Raw genomic sequence first — 16,064 nt, forward strand, 5'->3', positions numbered from 1 at the left:
AAGAGAACAAACAATAGAGTTTGAAAACTCTAAGCATTGGACCCTTGCAGGGAGGGCAGTTGTCTGCACAGGGAAAGAAAGAGATGGCCATACTGTATTACAGTCAGGAAAGGAACCACTTCATGGAACAGAAGATGTGGTGGATGGAGAGACAGCTGAGTCCCCATGAACAGAAAGGATAATCACAGTCACTAGAGCACACACTTCACTCATTCTCTTTTCAACATCACCATGTGGACGGTGCCTCTATCGTGGCCATTTCATAGATGAGAAGACTCAAGTGCAAGGAAGTTAAATAACTGGCCTCAGGGTCTCACAAACACTAAGCAGATGGATGAGACTCACTGCTCTGTGATACACACAACAATGAGAAACGGGATATGTAAATTATGATATTCCATTCAATGTCATTATTTACAGGCATTCAAGACAAGGTTTTCAAAGACCGTGTAACAGTTGTTTCATTTTATTTTTAGTGAAAAATACAATGACAGAAAATTGTGTAGAACCTAAGATTGTAACTATTAAAGCTATGTGTGAAGACTAGGAGCAAACACACCAAACTGTTAGTAGTGACTTTCTTTAAATTCTCTGTTGAGGAATATTTTTTTCTCCTCTCTTTATTGTCTTTTCCTGAATTAAAAAAAAACGTCTATGATCGTAAACAATTTTTATCATGGGAAAACCATGCAAGTGTAAATTTAAGTTGTACAATAGATCTGCACTGATTAAAGTATTTTCCAGAAATAAGCAATAACTTCTGGAGTTTATATTTATGACCTCTAGTGCAATATGCAACTTCCTCTTCCTGATTTTGAGAATTCAGAAGATATTTGAACAAGTTGTGCTTACAGAGTATTTTGGTGTATGCATGAATCTCTATAACTTTTAACTGCAGTATTATTCATCACATATGTGCACATCCATGTGGTATAGATTGATACACACACACACAGAATCAGAAGGTAGTTGGGTTGGGGAAAGGAAGACAGATGACTAGACTGGTGGGTAGTAGAATAGGATAGATCCCTAGTGTGTGCTGGCAAAGTCAAAGATGTGTTACAGACTCAGAGAGGCAAGACATTCTATCAAAACCCATTCTCTTCTGAAACAGGCTTAGAGTCTGAGAGACAAACGGGACAACAGAGACTATTTGTAGGTTCCTTTTTTTCTCTCTCTCTCTCCCTCCCTCTCTCCGCCCCCTGCTCCCCCATGCCACCCTCTCCTCCTCCTCCCTCTCATCTCTTCCTCTCTGACTGATGTATGAGTTGTCCAGCCCCAGGGGCTGCAGCTACAAGAACACCGTCTCTGGGCAGTGTGCCGGCTGGAAAAGAGGCAATCAGGTCTTTGGAAAAACATTTCTGACAATGACAAAAGCCAAAGTGGTCAAAATGAACTGATTTTTGAGAAGAAAGATCTATTTTTAGACCTCTGGGGCGGGTCTATGTGTTCAAAATAGGTATTTAAGGTTGTGTGTAATTTATTTAATGTGCAAGGAAGTTACTAATTTCATAGAAAATAAAGATCCTCAGAACCCAGATTCCTCTGAACTCAACCTCAGCCTTAGCCTCGGGTGATTACTAACTCTTTTGGTGAGAAGATAATTTTATTTTAATTCTCATGCAATAGCTGAATAACTTGCATACAAATGCCAGCTATCAATTTTTATGAGTAAATTATTGTCCTCACTGTTAGGGTGTGGTATAGGAGAGGATGACATACTTTAAGAGCTATAAAGCTTCTTGGATATAATTTTCTTTCTAGGCCATTATAAACATAACAGCCTTATTTTTTTTTAACAGTTTAAGTGAACAACATGTCGAAAGAGTAAAAATAAAAGACTTTAACAACCATGCAGATACCACTTTGATAAATGAGGATCAGATATTTATTTTTTTCATCCCATTTTAGAAAGAAAAATGACATTTCCCCCTCATACTTTAAAATGAGAATGAATTAATTTTACTTTAAAATTTTCTTGACACTCCTTGAGGTAACTGGAGCCACATGTGGTGAAATTGGATTTGGCAAGCAACCCTGTCCGTCCAGGCTTTTTTTTTTTCCTTGCTTTTTTGCTTTCTCTCTGATGCAACTAGTTTTTGAGGACCCCCAACTCATTGGAGCAACACATCTTCAAGAGATAAGATACCCAGGCCTGACATTCAAGACATGACTGCACTGGAGAAATAAACACTGGCTCTTTATAGGCTCTTGGCTTTGGGGTTCTATGAAAGCAGTGACTATTCATAGTTCAAAAGGACAGTAGAAGTCATATGCTCTCTGTCTTTTTTATATCTGATGAAGAAATTAAAGTTAATGGGCTCAGATAACTTGCCAGGATCACCCACTGTTAGTGACCCAGGACTCTGGACAGGAGCCCCAGCCAGTTGCTCCTCCAAAGGATGACCCCAAAGGATGCCAGAGCCCTTTTCCAGATGAACAGAGTGGTGGTATCTGCCCCACAGGTTGTGCAAGAGTGAAGTGAGCCCATCCATGCAAAGTGTTTCAAACAGTGCCTTCTTGTTCACTCTTCTTGTTGTTACGTGCTCAACCAGAAGAATGTATGATGCAGTCAAAGGTGTTTAGCACTGACCAGCAATGCAAAGATGCAGATACCAGAATCATCTCTCACCATGTATAATAATTCCTGTAAGAGGAATTCAAGTCATTCAGGCTTTCTTCAGACGGTCACTGTTGTCAGTTTGAAAGTGAGGCTTTGGAGTTAGAGCTGTTTGCTTCAAAGATACTTTAGTTTTATTCTGAATCTCTTTGTAAAGAGAAAGAAACTGGGTTAATACAGGGAGGATTGGTGTTGTGGTCACACATATTATAAGAAAGCACTTATTCCCTGTGTTAGGACTTAGTTTAATTAAGGGAGAATCTTTCTTTCTTTATTTTTTCCTGGAGAAACTGGATATTGTTTATACTTACCCAACAACCCTCAGTATCCTGAGTAAAGTAGAACCTCTGTGCATTGTGTCTTTATTAAAAAGGATACAGGATGCACCTTTATTTCCTATGTATGTTGTTTGAAAAATGAACTGAAAGTGTTAGCTGATCATGTATGACTCTGCAACACCATGGACTGTATGTAGCCCAACAGGCTCCTCTGTCCATGAAATTCTCCAAGCAAGAATACTGGAGTGAGTTGCCATTTCCTCCTCCAAGGGATCTTTCCGACTTAGGGATTGAACCCGGGTCTCCTGCATTGCAGGCAGATTCTTTACCGTTTGAGCCACCAGGGAAGCCCCATGAATATTGTATGGTTTTCTACAATTTGTTGTTCTGAAAGAAGAAAACTGCTTTATGGAAATGGGAATTGTGTCTGTGTTGTCTTTTTCAAGACACTTTTTCTGAAAGATACACATCATGCTAGCACCTAGGCTTGCTAAATTTCTAAGGAGTTGTCAACTCTCCTGTGCTCCCACTCTGATCCCCAAAGGCCAGAAATTAGCTCCACCCGCCTCCACCCTGTACAGATTATGCCACAAAGATACCCATGCCCAACTCCAGGCAAGCACAACTGTTCAGAAAGGGACAGGCAGCTTCAGGAACATGAACTTGACATCTGTGGGGAGCTTAAACCTGTGTTTGTGGTTGACCTCTGTGGGCAGGTGGCATGATCCTTCCTTAAATGCAGGATTCTGCTGCTTAAAGACTTCTGCTGGGTCATTAGAGCTGATCCTTACAGAGAAAGTAACCGGCCCACCATGGCTGGCCTGCCAGACTAGTTGCTAATAAATGGTGTCCTTCTGGAGGATTTACTTTGTGCTTGAGACAGTGTTAAGTGCTTCTACACAGTATCCCTTTCAATTCCCCCAGCAATCCTTCAAGAGAGGCCACCATCACCCTCATTTCCCAGACAGAGCTCAGCAAGGTGCAGTGCTCAGCCAGGTTCACACAGCCAGCAAGGGGCAGAGCTGGCCCTCCGTTTGAGCCCCCCATCCTGGCATCACTCAGGACAACAGGGTTGACCCCTAATTTCTCCCTTTTCCTCCTATGTAAGAGAGAAAAATTACATGTGGCCTTTGCCCCTAGAAAATGGGCTGTCCTAGTGCCTGGAACCTGTGCATGTAAACATCTTCCTGAATGGCAATGTCTGGCTCATCTGTGAGGTGAGGGACTACAGTTGGTCTTTTTTTCTTGCACCTAGATGTCAATCTGTCTGACATGTTCCTTGCATTTGTGGAAGCCTTAAAACGTAAGCAGAAAGTTTTTAGGTCTAAGACATTGTTTTCCTGCTTGCGCTTTCCCAGAGTTTGCTTTAAATTGGGAACTAAATAGGACAAAACCAATTTTACTTCAAATCTACTTGATTCTCTTTTGGCAAAATGAAGATGGGCAAATTCTCTTCCTTCAGGTTTCACTTGTTTTTAATGTTAGACTCCAAATCTGGAGATGAGGAAGGACATTTGAAAGGCAGACAGTCAGGAAGAAGGCTGCTGTCTATGGGGTCGCACAGAGTCAGACACAACTGAAGCAACTTAGCAGCAGCAGCAGCAGCAGCAGCAACCCCTCCTCTGATCCTCCATGTGCATGTAAGTCCTGGCTGGTCCTCTTCAACAGGCCATGATCGCTGGCATCCTATTTGGGTTTACCAGCCAGTGTCCTGAAACCTTCCATGACTTCTGTCCATGAATGCACTGGACGCTGCTTCTTTTTGGAGCACCTTACTCTCTCTAAGAGTTAGTTTGGGGCCATAACTAGGACTTCTTTTTTTTTCACTTAAATAAACCTTCAAGTCTTTTGACTCTGTACCTATTTATCATAACCAGTTCCTTTCCTCAACTGAGTTTCCTCCCAAACAAGTTCCCTTGTGACTGGAATTTCCAGTTGATTTTACTTCAAGTTTTTAAAGGCCTCCACTCTTCCTACTTTCCCCCACAAAAGTAATGCTGTATAGCAGTGACAAGCATTGAGAGTTTTGTTGGGGATTAATTTTAGCCTTAAATTTGACTATCCAAAGGGTTGTGTCAAGAGGCATGATTTGGCCCTTTGAAAAACCAAATCAGTGTAACAAATCATGATTTTTTTTTTTTTCCAGTCTGGGGCTCTATCTTCACATGCTCAGTTACTCAGTCGTGTCTGACTCTTTGCAACCCTATGGGCTGTAGCCCGCCAGGCTCCTCTGTCCATGAGATTTTCCAGGCAAGAATACTGGAACGGGTTGCCATTTCCTACTCCATGGGATCTTTCCGACCCAGAGACTGAACCTGCGTCTCCTGCATTGGCAGGCAGATTCTTTACCACTGAGCCATCAGGGAAGGCCCTCCATCCTCGTGAACTGTACCTAAATCCCATGTTCCGTCTATTTTCTAAACCCATATCCCAAGGGCAGCAAATACTCAAACTTCCCCTTCATTTTCCAAATGTGCTTAGCTTATTAATTTTGGTTTAATAAAGAGAATAGTTGGTGGGAATGAGCCAGGCTCTGAAACACCAAGCAAAATGTTGAGGGTTCTGAAGAAAAAAAAAAACAAGGTGGCAGAGAATGAAATATATGCAACTAAGCACTTTTCACATTTCACATTAAACAGTTTGATACCATTTTTTAAAAGAAGGGAAGAAATATTTTAGATATTCTAAGCATAATGCTTAAACCACAAGTTCTATAAAAAATGAACAGCCTAACCTATTAGCAGCTGTACGCGTCATAAACACCTTAGGCGAGACAATCAGATACTAATGCCAAGAACACCTCTGAGCCATCAGTCTGCAGAGCGCCCGACTCCTGCAATTTCATAAGATAAATGCCTCTGCTGTTTTAAGATGATGAAACTACGGCTGAGACGAATCTCCGTATTTTTCACCAGTGATTTAATAAAGGCCAGCTCAGAATAAATATGGAACGGCTACTCTGAAAGCTTTTTTAGCTTTGTGCTGAAATGCATTGGAACTTTCTTCCATAAATTGATTGTATCCAAAGTTCCGATTTGTCCATGCATGGAAGAAAGACATAGACTAAGTTGTGGACTTTAAACATTCCATGTAACTTGCTGTGGCTTAAGGGGAAATTTAGGGAAAGATGTTTTTCTGGGCAAAGTGAGGGGCCGGGGGTTAGAAAGTTGACTTGACTTTTCTTGAGCTGAAATGGCTACCAAAACAGACAGAGGAGAAAAGGAATCTGCACCTGGGGATTTTGCTGTCCCTAATCTTAAGCTTCTCATAAAAAGTGCTTATGTCCATATGATGTCATACTTGCCTTCTGGGTTATTTTTGTGGCTTAAGATATGTTAAGCACACACTCAATTGATAAGCAGGAGGCAGTTAGATGGATATATAGGTAGACAGTCAGAAGGATGGAGAGCTAGATAAACATACTTCAGTCTATTACAGGCAATTATTTCCCAAAGTGTTTAAAATCCTAGGGGAGAAGCCTGACTATAATTTTAGAGTATCTATTTAAATCTTATATTCATGAGTAAGAAAAGTTTTTTCTCCCTATTTTGGATGAGCAACAGAGGAGAGCAAGTGAGCAAGAGAGAAGGTGAGGAAGAATTGATTTATTAATATTTCTTTGAGGCCCATGTTCAGCAGCTGGCTCTTTTAGTACGTCCAGTAAACCCTCACGGAGTTACCAATAGGCAGAGGGCGTGCATGCACGCTCATGTGTGTGTGTGTGTGTCTGTATGTGTGTACAATTGTCATTGGTCTATCAGCCCACTTTTCAGGTTGATGAGAGGCTGTCAGGGAAAAGCTGGATCCCGTCACAGCTTTTGGCAGGGGGCCCAGCACAGTAGACTCCTCCGAGCTTGAGGAAGCCCCCCCCTTCCACTGCTGCAGCCGGGCCACACTTCTGTCTGTCCGGCCTGCCCCCTGCACAGGCCCTGCTGACTTTAATTACACCCTCTCAGCGGAATTCACAGGTGGCTTCCCTGGGAGGAGGCGGTACCTCTCCGCCAGACCCCCAGCTGCTCATTTCCTCAGTGGATTAGCAGGGCCACGATGAAACAGAAGCTTGTGCCTTCTCCTTTCTTTACACAACCTGGTGTTAGAGGTTGACCTTTCACCCCTGGAGATTCGGAGGATTAAGGCCGCTTTCAAGTCCCGCTCTGGTTACTAATCCACCACTTTCACTTGCTGTTATGTAAGCACTTCCTGACTTACCCTTTAAATCCTGTAAACATAATAAAACAGAGTTTAACCTTTACCTTTGGATTTCCCCACTATCTTCTGCACGGTCGAATCAACTGTGGAAGGATCCAGGAACAGAAAGCTAATAAGTGATAGCCTGATTTCTTTTTTGCCCTGGGACATGTAACAAAACATTACAATATTTAATATATTCAGGTCAAATAGTTGTGGGGGAGCACCGAAAGCATCAGACTGGGCAAATAACGTTTCCCCTTTAAGTGCGTATATTTTCCCACAAAAGAATGAAGCAGATGGTTTGGGGGTGTTCCTTCCCCTCCCACTTTTCAAGGAATTAGAACCAATGAGGTCGGCATGATAGAGGAAAAATATGTTTTTCAGGTGGTTTGCAGTAATACAGACTTTCAGTCCCTCTGTCTCTAGTCCTGCCACTTCCTGGAGCTGTCCCCAGAGACCCCACTTTTGAAGACTTGGCTTTTATTAAAATAGGAATAGCATTAGCTAGCCTTGATTTCTCGATCTAAAGAGCAAATTCAAAAGTGTTTCAAATGTAAAATTCCTCTATTCATCCTTCCCTTTTCTGTTCACCCTTGAACTGGTTAGGCTTCTTTCCTGAACACCCTTTCTCAGAGTCTGCGTCACAGGGTTGATGTAAATGGTGTCTAAGGGCCCTTCCGTTTGGTAGAAGTTTGTCACCATGCTTCCAGTCAGCAAGGACCAAGCCTTCCACAGGTTGCTGCTCTCATTACACCCAAAATTCCTGAGCTGGCCACCTTTATGACATTTCTTATGGGTAAAAGAAAGGACTTTAGGTTAAATTAATTTATGTTTTGTTTTTGTTGGCTTTGTGCCTAAGGGAATTCCTAGGCAGCAGAGATCTAGGCAGCAGCTGGTGGTGAAGGGGAGCAGGTAAGTGGAGTATCCACTAGACTGCAGGCCAGGACACAGGACATCTTGAGACCAGTCAGCCTGTGTCCCTGTGGGTATCATCAACCATCTTTGGCCCTCAGGCTCTTAATCTACAGGTGGCCATAATGTCATGACTCCTTACTCTGGATTGCTAAAGGAAAGACTGAGTGTAGTGCTTTTGTATTAACACATGATTGAGTGTTTCAGATAAACGTTTGAATGGTGAGGTGCCCAGTCATTTATAATCATTATAAAGAAATGATTATAAAGGAATATCCTCTATCATTAAAGACTAGCTGACTCATTGGAAAAGACCCTGATGCTGGGACAGATTGAGGGCAAGAGGAGAAGAGGGTGACAGAGTATGAGATGGTTGGATATCCTCACTGATTCAATGGATGTGAGTTTGAGCAGACTCTGGGAGATAGTGAAGGACAGAAAAGCCTTGTGTGCTGCAGTCCATGGGGTCACAAAGAGTTAGACACGACTTCACAACTGAAAAACAACAATCTAATTAAATAATGGGGATGACTGTCCTTTCAGATGTTTAATGTGCTCTATGAATTTGTCTCATCTTCACTCCATGTGATCTGTGGATAAAATCAAAGATCTGACTTCATCTGTAATATCCCCAATTTCAGTTTTAATTTTTCTAACAGGAAAGTTTTATAGCAGAGTCACTCCTATTTGAGATAATGAGGAGCCATAAAAATAAAGTATGATTTATTTCAGTGGATGGATATTTTGGAACATTCCCTGGAGAAAATGATATGCCCTGGGTGAGGGTGGGCGGCGGGAATCAAAGCTTTGTGGGCCTACGCAGGTGAAACATTGCTGGCTTCTGTGGGGATGGAGGACGCATGGGGGAGTTTCCCCGGGATTTCTTTAGCTTCTCTGCACGTTTCTGCCCCTAGAAATTATCTGAAGGCAATGACTCTGCAGTCTATCTCTGCTAGGGAGAGTCCCTCCTGGATTCCTCAAGAATAGAGGTTGTGAGAGCCGAAGGGTAAGGAACTGCAGCAGTCTGATGCTCCTCCATGCTCCTGACTGCGCACCTCCCCTGCTGGGGAATTAATAGGCATCTTAGCACCTAAGAACTGCTGCTGGGTGAGGAACCTGTGTAAGTTGCGTCCTGCAGTAAATGCTTTTCCGGCGAGTCTCTGCAGGGTTGTAATGTCCTGTTTGTGATGAACACGTCCTTTCTTGTAGGCGGATGTGTCGCTGCTCTGCTCTCATGGGATGCCCTTGTGCATGGGGACAGATGCTCCCACTAGGATGTGCCCATGGGTCTACCCCACATGCCACAGGTTATAGCCGGGGGAGGAAGGGCCCCACCGGGCCCAGCAGAACCTTCCTTGCTATTCACTACATGTTCCTGCAGTGATGAGAAGCCAGAGAGAACACGACAGGGGAACAAGAACAGGGACACTCCAAAGCAGGTTAAAAACCATATCCAACCCAGCTCAGGGACCACGGGCTTCACAACTATAAAGTCCCCCAGGTGTTCACATGCTGTGCTCGCTCTCTCACACACTCAGCCCCATTTACTTCCTTTCTCCTTACAAAGTTCACCAAGTCCAGTCCTTCCTGGGTCCAGAAAGGGAAACATTCAGGGAATTCTCTTCATCTGTGAAATGGGATGATTTATACCTGCCCTGCTGAGTCCTGAGAGTTTTTCCAAAGGTCGCATGTGATGATGGATACGATCACATTTTAAGATGGCCATTCAAAGAGAAAACTCATAGAGAAGATAAGTTCTGTGAAGACTGGTACTTTCTTTTATTCATTACAATATTTTCAGTCTCTAAAACAGTACCCGGCACTGAAATGGAAGTGCAAGTGTTAGTCGTTCAGTCCTGTCTGACTCTTTGGGACTCCTTGGACTGCATGTAGCCCTCCAGGCTCCTCTGTCCATGGGATTCTCCAGGCAAGAATATTGAAGTGTATAGCCATTCCCTTCTTCAGGGGATTTTCCCATCCCAGGGATCTAACATGGGTCTCCTGCATTGCAGGCAGATTTTTTACCCTCTGAGCCATAAGGGAAATAGTACCTGGCACTGAGTAGGTCTTCAATTAATATCTGATAGATCAATGACTTAATCATTGCATAATACCAATAAAAATTAATATAATTTAACACAAACCATGGAATCCTATTGCTATTTTAGGTATTCTTGCAATGGAGCACTGTATAAATGAATGTACCAAGTAACAAAGGCCTTTTGATTTTTTCAAGCCAACATTACTTTAAAGGGTGTTAGGCAGCATCTCAAAATTTAACAACATATAAGAAGGGTTCTTGTAGTTGTAATAGCAGCAATCATAGCAGTTATGGTGAAATACTCTTAATTTAAAGTCACTTTCCTTGCAACCAGTGATCTGAAATGCAGTTGAGGATCCAAAAGAAAACTAAAGTACTGAGGGCTGAGTGGCTAATATAGGTGTCCTAGTGCTCATATGTTAGTGCTCAGTTGTCCTCACTTGGAAGCTATTTGCTCTTCAGTTCAGTTCAGTTCAGTCGCTCAGTCGTGTCCAACTCTTTGTGACCCCATGAATTGCAGCACGCCAGGCCTCCCTGTCCATCACCAACTTCCGGAGTTCACTGAGACTCACGTCCATCAAGTCAGTGATGCCATCCAGACATCTTATCCTCTGTCGTACCCTTTTCATCCTGCCCCCAATCCCTCCCAACATCAGAGTCTTTTCCAATGAGACAACTCTTCGCATGAGGTGGCCAAATTACTGGAGTTTCAGCTTTAGCATCATTCCTTCCAAATAAATCCCAGGGCTGATCTCCTTCAGAATGGACTGGTTGGATCTCCTTGCAGTCCAAGGGACTCTCAAGAGTCTTCTCCAACACCACAGTTCAAAAGCATCAATTCTTCAGCACTCAGCCTTCTTCACAGCCCAACTCTCACATCCATACATGACCACAGGAAAAACCATAGCCTTGACTAGATGAACCTTTGTTGGCAAAGTAATGTCTCTGCTTTTGAATATGCTATCTAGGTTGGTCATAACTTTTCTTCCAAGGAGTAAGCATCTTTTAATTTCCTGGCTGCAGTCACCATCCGCAGTGATTTTGGAGCCCAGAAAAATAAAGTCTGACATTGTTTCCACTGTTTCCCCATCTATTTCCCATGAAGTGATGGGACCGGATGCCATGATCTTCTTTTTCTGAATGTTGAGCTTTAAGCCAACTTTTTCACTCTCCTCTTTCACTGTCATCAAGAGGCTGTTTTGTTCCTCTTCACTTTCTGCCATAAGGGTGGTGTCATCTGCATATCTGAGGTTATTGACATTTCTCCCAGCAATCTTGATTCCAGCTTGTGTTTCTTCCAGTCCAGCATTTCTCATGATGTACTCTGCATATAAGTTAAATAAGCAGGGTGTCAATATACAGCCTTGAGGTACTCCTTTTCCTATTTGGAACCAGTCTGTTGTTCCATGTCCAGTTCTAACTGTTGCTTCCTGACCTGCATACAGATTTCTCAAGAGGCAGGTCAGGTGGTCTGGTATTCCCATCTCTTTCAGAATTTCCCACAGTTTATTGTGACCACACAGTCAAAGGCTTTGGCATAGTCAATAAAGCAGAAATAGATGTCTTTCTGGAACTCTCTTGCTTTTTCCATGATCCAGTGGATATTGGCAATTTGATCTCTGGTTCTTCTGCCTTTTCTAAAACCAGCTTGAACATCTGGAAGTTCACGGTTCATGTATTGCTGAAGCCTGGCTTGGAGAATTTTGAGCATTACTTTACTAGCATGTGAGATGAGTGCAATGGTGTGGTAGTTTGGGCATTCTTTGGCATTGCCTTTCTTTGGCATTGAAATCAAAACTGACCTTTTCCAGTCCTGTGGCCACTGCTGAGTCTTCCAAATTTGCTGGCATATTGAGTGCAGCACTTTCACAGCATCATCTTTCAGGATTTGAAATAGCTCAACTGGAATTCCATCACTTTCACTAGCTTTGTTCATAGTGATGCTCTCTAAGGCCCACTTGACTTCACATTCCAGGATGTCTGGCTCTAGGTCAGTGATCACACCATTGTAATTATCTGGGTCGTGAAGATCTTTTTTGTACAGTTCTTCTGTGTATTCTTGCCATCTCTTCTTAATATCTTCTGCTTCTGTTAGGTCCATACCATTTCTGTCCTTTATCGAGCCCATCTTTGCATGAAATGTTCCCTTGGTATCTCTAATTTTATTGAAGAGATCTCTAGTCTTTCCCATTCTGTTGTTTTCCTCTATTTCTTTGCATTGATCACTTTGCACCTAATCATAACATATGTGGTGATTTTATCTCCCCAAACTAGAAGTGAGAGTTCCTAGTGAGAGAGAGGGCAGAAAAGTCACTTAAAATAAAGAGTCATACACACTGAAAATATCTAACTTAGGGCTTCCCTGGTGGCTCAGACGGTAAAAAATCCACCTGCAGTGTGGGAGACCTGGGTTTGATACCTGGGTTGGGAAGATTCCCTGGAGGAGGGCATGGCAATGCACTCCAGTATTCTTGCCTGGAGAATCCCCATGGACAGAGCAGCCTGGTGGGCTACAGTCCATGGGGTTGCAAAGAGTCAGACATGACTAAACGACTAAGCACAACACAGTGTTAACTGATGCAGAGATAACTTTCTCACAAATTCTAATAGTCCTTAAGTATTCACTTTTGAATCTTTATACAACTTGGAATCCTCAACAATAGTTCAGAATTACCAAGAAAAGCTTAAAGAATCCTCTGAATCTACTTTTAAAAGAAAAGGGTGCAGATTTCTAACCACAGTTACCTCCAATGGCATCTAGAGGGGCACTTAGTCCCGTAGAGTCACAAAGAACATGGACCAAAGACAGGTCCAAATCCAAGCCTTTCATTACCAGCTGTGAGCCATTGGACACGTGGTCTCAGTTTCTTCATCTATTAAATAAAGGGTTTGATCATGAGGATTAAATCATAAAATATGTAAATATGATGCTTGGCATATAATAGAAATTTACTGGTGAAGGCTCTTTATTATTTTTACCTGAAAAGTTAAATGATGTTGAGTGCACCATCACCACAACAGTCTGTTAATCAGAATGACAGCAATAATTAATCATCATATCAGTTATCATCCAAAAGATGACCACAAAAGAATCTTAAAAAAAAAACCAACCCTAAGTATTAAGAGGACATTTTTTTCCTAGAAATTTTACAAGTCAAATATTCCTAGTAGCAGATGCATTTGTTAAATTTCATGCCATAAATAACCATATCGATTTAGAATTATAGTTACATGGCTTTCTTGTAGCTCTCACACTTATTAATCAGTAGGGGTTGCTAAGGCCAAATAGTTACCAAATAAAATGGAAGTGAAGAAGAGAATCCAGGTAGATGTATTTTATGGCATGACTCCTTTCAAATTGAAGTGTGAAAAGAATCAATTCAGCCAGGTCCCTAACTGCCCCAAGAGTCTAGGTAAAGCAATTATGGAAATAACAAAAATGGATGCAAAGAGAAAAAATGTAAAAAAGAGTCTTCTTACCAAGGTAATTCTGGAAAGGCAATTTAGCACCTTGTAAACCTTCTGTTTCCATAGCTCCCCAACAAACAATGGCTTTTGACTCACGGAAAAATTGCATGAGTTACAGTCGAAACATTCAATGTGAAGGTGACTTTTCTAGAAGGAAATGTGATAGAGTTAGGGTTTTGAAGTTCCTAGATAATTCCCTTAACGTAAAACCCATTTAATATTTTATGGGTAAGAAATGGCTCTCTTTCAGCCTTCACTTTGCCTTCTGTCAAGGGAGTTAGGTTTGTGTTTGTTGAGCTCTTTTTAATGAGGATCTCCTCATTCAGAGTGTAAAACTGAGAAACAGAAATCACTTTAATTCATGCTGAGGCCCATCCACTTTCTGCCCTTTCCTGCACCTGAGGGACCTATGGAAACTCAGAGGGACTTTCAGAACTCAGTGGAGACCATCTGAAAGGTACTTTCTCTCCTCACCAAGATCTAATTGTCTACAGTTATTTATCTCTAATACTCAAGAATAATCTTCCCTACCCACAAATTTCCCATGGATAAGGACATGTTTAAAGGGTCAGGACTGCTAGAGAATATTTTAAAGTTTATAATAAGAGGAAGCCAGCTCTAAAATGATAAATATGGCAGTATGAATGACATTTCTGATGATAGCACATCATAACCAAATAGCTCTTGGGAAACCCAGAGCAGTGAGAGCTGGCTACAGTCAGGGTTGCAGTCAATAATGTGTGCCTATCAGTCTCATAAAATGCCCAGGGGAAAGAGACCCCTACTCTGTTCTTCAGGATCTGAGCTCCAATTCATTACCTGGAGTGGTACTCAGTGAATAACAGAAGAGTCAGGGTAGGGAGAACCTTAGAAGTCAACCAGTCCATCCCCCTGTGTCCAGACAGTTCTGTACCATTGTCTCATGGTTTCCAGGGATGAGCTTCTGTGACACTTTTCAGTCACTCTCTCTTGTCACCTCTGGGATGGAGAAGTCCTTTCTTGATAGCTAACATGAACCTATCATGCAGAAATCAGTATCCATTTTTTGTCTCTCTAGAGCAATGAAGAATTGCTAATGACTATTCTCAACACCTTTGAGCTTTCTCAAGTCCCATATCTTCAGTTTATTTTTGCCTTGGTGTGGAAATTGCAAGTGACTTCAGCTACAGACGTTGTGAATTAATTTCCTATGCTTGCCCCTGGGGTCCTGGGAGGAAATGGGTGCACCTGCCCCCAATCAAATGAATAATTCATATCGCATCTGGGTCTAAAAGGTGATAGGCAGCATAGAAATGCAGAAACAGCTGGAAACAAGATTAAGGATGTCCCCTCTGCAAAACACTAAGGTAAGGAAGGCAAACTTATTTAGGTGATTATGCTGGTGCTCATTCTTCTGAGCCTCATCGCTCAGAGTTCTGTCATGCATATTTCTCTGAAAGCAATGGCTGGGAGCTCAGATAACCAGCAAGTCAAAGGAAGACAAGGCTCAGGCAATACCATCTTCTCCATCCAACTCCAGCTGAGAGATTATGCCTCTGGGTACACAGACATCCATAGAACAAATGTGTCTCCCTCCAGTGGGGAAGCTGGTATTGTTGTAAAAACGCAGGGGTTTTTGTGCAGCCGATCTGGGAGAGGTGTCCAATCAGCCTTTTGACAGTTGGTCACTGTGGGAGATTGTTTTTGTAAGATGTTCAATATATACTCCGTTCCAAGTGCTCTTCTCTAATGTGACACTGACATTGATCTTTGAGAAGTAGTAGTCTATGTTTTCTTCCCGTGAACCTGGATGAACATTTAGAGTTGTTTTAATGAATAGAATATGGTAGGTGTTGTTTTACATGGCCTCTGAGGTAAGGACATAAAGGGCATAGCCTCTAGGTGGTTCAGATGGTAAAGAATCTGCCTGCAATGCAGGTGACCCGGGTTCAACCCCAGGGTTGGGAAGGTCCCCTGGAGAAGGGAATGGCAAGCCACTCCAATATTCTTGCCTGGAGAATCCCATGGACAGACCATGGGGTTGCAGAGTTGGACATGACTGAGGGACTAACACTTTCACTTTTCTCTGGACATTTGCTCTTGGAATCTAGGTTCCGTGTTGTAAGGAAGCCCAGGCCACATAAAGAGGCCACACATTAAGTGTCCCAAACAACAGCCCCAATAAATTACCAAAATCAACTTCCAGAGATTTGAGTGAGCTGGCCCATAGATGAATCTAGTCCCCAGCTTTCAAGTCTTCCATGTGAGGTTCCAGACATAGAGCAGGGAAAAAAAAAAAATTTTTTTTCTACTGTTCCCAGTAGGATTCCTGACCCATAGAGACTGTAGAGACAATAAGTTAAAGTTTTAAGGCACCTACTTGTTTTAAAGCATTAGTTTTAAGCTGCTATGCAATAGATAGCTAAGTAAGCCACTTGGGCAACTTATTTGCCTTTTTTTGCCGCTGTTTCCTTATTCTCTACAGGATCTGCTCTCAAGGGTTTTCAGGTGAAGGAAGACATATATTAGATCTAAAGGACTTCTGCCTTATATGTGGTGTATAAAAGGGAGTGAA

This window comes from Bubalus bubalis, chromosome 2, assembly GCF_019923935.1.
Source record: "Bubalus bubalis isolate 160015118507 breed Murrah chromosome 2, NDDB_SH_1, whole genome shotgun sequence".
NCBI lineage: Eukaryota > Metazoa > Chordata > Mammalia > Artiodactyla > Bovidae > Bubalus > Bubalus bubalis.